This window comes from Acyrthosiphon pisum, unplaced genomic scaffold (genome assembly GCF_005508785.2).
Source record: "Acyrthosiphon pisum isolate AL4f unplaced genomic scaffold, pea_aphid_22Mar2018_4r6ur Scaffold_20616;HRSCAF=21572, whole genome shotgun sequence".
Lineage (NCBI taxonomy): Eukaryota > Metazoa > Arthropoda > Insecta > Hemiptera > Aphididae > Acyrthosiphon > Acyrthosiphon pisum.
This window is the reverse complement of record NW_021769995.1, coordinates 1,774-5,793: the sequence shown is the minus strand read 5'-3', so window position 1 is coordinate 5,793 and position 4,020 is coordinate 1,774. Positions and strand designations below refer to the sequence as shown.

At 24.6% G+C, this 4,020-nt stretch overlaps 1 long non-coding RNA gene across 1 annotated transcript in view; it reads right to left on the bottom strand.

Moving 5' to 3' along the window:
• Positions 1-608: 608 nt before the first annotated feature.
• Positions 609-4,020, bottom strand: part of LOC107883755 — a 4,076-nt gene continuing 664 nt past the window's right edge. The window contains exon 3 of the long non-coding RNA XR_001679502.2: positions 609-818. This is a non-coding gene — a long non-coding RNA (uncharacterized LOC107883755). The remainder of the gene's footprint in view (positions 819-4,020) is intronic.

Sequence of the window (4,020 nt, the reverse complement as noted above, 5' to 3'; positions counted from 1 at the left end):
ACCTACAAACTATAAACTATCAATTTTCAATTGGAAAATTTAAAAGTGCAAACTACTTTTTTTCGGGGACTAGCCGTAGCATTAGTGTGTGACAAAAAACTAGTAGCGTCCCGACCACTGAATATAATTTTTGTCTTTAATGTAACTAACCTAACCTATAACTACCAAATATCGAAAAGTGGCCACATTAATACTATAATATAAACCTTATTGCTTACGGTGCAGTTTCAAATTACAATTTAATATGACACACTACTTCAATTTCAATAGCTATAGATAAAGTTGTTTACGGTCTGTATTAATTATTGAAAATATTAATAATGTTTTAATGTAGATTCTTAAATTAATGCACAGTTTAAATATGATTATTACTTCTATAAAAAAATTTACAACTTCAAATGAAATGTAAAATTAATTGAAAATTAAAATACATTTGAATATTAAGCTCAAATTATTATCTTTAAATTAAAACATCTTACAATATTGGACCTAATAGTTTTATTTGACACTTACTTTTGGCTGTCTAACTACGTTGAGTAAAAAAAAAATAAACTATATGATATTAAATTAAAAATACTTATAAATATTACAAATATTTGTCTTCACAATTTCAATGGCTTATTATTAAATATTTACAACTAAATATGTAAAATTACGTTTAGTTATAACATTCAGAAATATGTTACTTACAACTATGTGTAAATACTATCTAAAAATTATTTTATCCATAAAATATATCTCACAGATTGATTGGACATTTTAGGTTTTGTTATAATAATTGTATGCACAAGTCTTCAATATGAATGTTTGTTATGTTCCTGAAACCAAATATAAAAATTGAAATGACATTTAATAAAAACTAACGAATATAATATTACCTAATGTATTATATAAAGAAACATTGGTAATCATCTTAGAAGTGCAATATACATTAGAATAGAAATTAAACATAATAAATGAACATTGTTAACAAACCACAAGATTAAATTTCCTGGTAGTCTTCTCTCGAACTATAACTGTAGTAGTCACATGCAAGATTTTTGTGAAATAATAGCAATATCCACATTCCTGGTTAATATCTAACCTTTCTGAAAGTAAAAATAAATTTAATTTTTAAAACAATGAAGTTCATTTATTAAAATGTATTTATTTAAGTCTTTAAGCCTATGTACTTTTTATAAGATTAGGTACTTACACTTACACTTACTTATTACTTACATTTTAAAATAATGTTGCAGTACAGTGCCTACTTAATAAAATGTTCAAAAGTGACAATACTTTGTTCTAGTTTTTAAATTCCCATAAACATGTTGATTATAATTGAACATTTAAGCTAACATTTTGAGTTTCACAAAATAGAAATAACAACTAAGTATGAATTTGTTCTGAAATCAAATATATGAGGTAAAATTGTTTGATATAAACTGAAAAATAAGTATAAAAAATGTTTTACTTACAAATATGTGCAAATACTATCTATAAATAATTTTATCCAAAATATATGTTTTATCTCATGTTATAGAGATTAATACATTTTAAGCTCGTTGAATATCAAGACATGTTTGTAATGTGCCTGAAACCAAATACAAAAATCTAAATGACATTTAATAAAAACTGAATAATGTTATATTAGGTACCTTTAGTTATGTATCATTTAGAAACATTGGTAATCATCTTTAAAGTGCAATATGCGTGTAGAAATTAAACACAATTAATTAACTTCGTAAACAGCATGAGATCAAATTCCTCGGAAACCCTCTCTCAACTCAGTCGTTGTAGTTACATGCAAGTTTTGAATAGGATAATAGCAATATCCATGTTGGTAGATAATATTCAACATTTCTGAAAGTAAAACAAATTTAAATTTAAAAACAATGAAGTTAATTTACTAAATATATGTATTTAAGCTAGTCCTTTTTATTACTTTTCGTATAAAAACTTACCCTTTTAAAATATTTTGCTGGTAGTCTACTCAAAAAAAAATGTTAATGTCAACTCTTTTAAAAGAAAATTATTTGAACAAATCAAAATATTGACACTTTGCATAGTGAACACTTTACATAATATTCATAATTATGACAAAATAAATATTAATAATATTAAAATTATATTAGGTATATCAAATACCTCGTCAAATACTATTATATTTTATACATTGTCATGGTAGTATTTAATATTTATAAACTAAATTCAATGACAAATCGATAACATCTAACCAGTCGTATCGGCTTCTGATAAGGCGAAATAAAAAGGGTCTACATATAGCTCACTACTGATATTATGACCAAAGACAAAAATATGGTATAGCGCTTCAAGCGGAAATATTCCATGGAAATGTGATTCTACAGATGTTAACATGTGGGCACAAATATTTTATCTCCACTGTTTAGGGTTATCAATATTTGGTATCTGTGTCTGTGCTTTATAAAATATGTGGTTTATTAATTATTATAGGACGAAGAAGAGGGCAAAGTGCAACCTGTGTAATATCTTGATCAGTTCCTATTTATTTTATATTTATACAATTATCAAATATATCTTATCTTAAAGTTATAGCACTTGCGTAATCTAGAAGCAAACCGGACTTGTATAAATATGGATACATGTTTAGCAGCTATGTTTATTTATATTATAATATGTATTTCTAATCGATTATTACATATTAGAACTGTGTAATTATGTAAATATGTCGCATTTGTCTTATCGACTACAATTGACTATTGTTTAGTGTATTATTGTAGATAGGTGTATACTGAATATGTTATAAAAATTAATTAACGATACCTAGGGTATAAGATAACATGCTCGATAAAATGAAAAGGATATTTTTTTATATTTCCTTTGTTTTGAACATTGCTAGGTGCAATATTAATCCATTAGCATTTTAATAAGTAGTAATTATTAACAAATATTTTATAATGCACACCGAATTATAATTATTGAGCTCGTATCCATTTACAAACTATTTAGTATTTAATAGACAGATAGACTATATTATCCTTATTCCTTAGTATTTGAAGAAGAATAACTAAGGAAGTTTTCGTTCAAATTTCGATTACGATACATCAACATTTTCAGAAAAATTATCTGAATCCCATTTTGCTTTAAAACATATAGGTTGTTATTTGAAAAACAAAAGTTAGTATTGCCACAGGATACTCCTTAAATGTTGTGAAAAATCTAAGTACTCGAAATTATCGTCTTTAATGACACTTAAAAATTCCAAAAATTAAAATTTGAATATATGCATAATTTAAGCATAAAAATGGGGTGAGCATGCTTAAAAAATCACCCTGTATATTATAATTTATTATTTTCCTACTATTTCTTTATTATCCACTTTATATCTGAATGTAACACACCTTAATGTGTTTTTCATTATACTTAAATATCATATTAAAGATATAATTTAAGGTTTACTCATGTATCATATATGATGTATGGTATAGTTATCTAAGACCATATTAGTAGTCTTGTTCATTTGAACAAGATTGGAGAAATGGATTGTTTGGAGTAATTATCCCATATTCGATTAACAAGACCCTAATGTATAACTGTAAACAGAAATATATAGAATATATCTGTTTTCTATGTTTAGTTGTATCACAAAATGGGTTATCTCTTTAATTCATTCAAGACTTCTAACAATACGCACTTATTCAAATTAAAGTAAGATGGAATAAATTACTCAGAAACAAATAACGGCTTTATTAATTTCTAAATATGTATTTAACAAAGAATAATAAGCAAATAAAATTACAAAAAAAAAAAAAAATGCAGGGTACTATTATATAATTAAATGCAATTAAACGGTCCTAGTGTATTGAATACATTTATATAATATATGATAATAATTATACAAGTCAAATTACATTTTTAGTATTTAACATTTATAGTTTAATAAAGTAAATAGATTTTACAGTGTTAAGAACTACTTGCACCTATTATTTATTACAAGTATATAATAATGGAAAAACAATTAGATTTTCATCTGAGGGGAAAACACAAATTTTTTTTTTA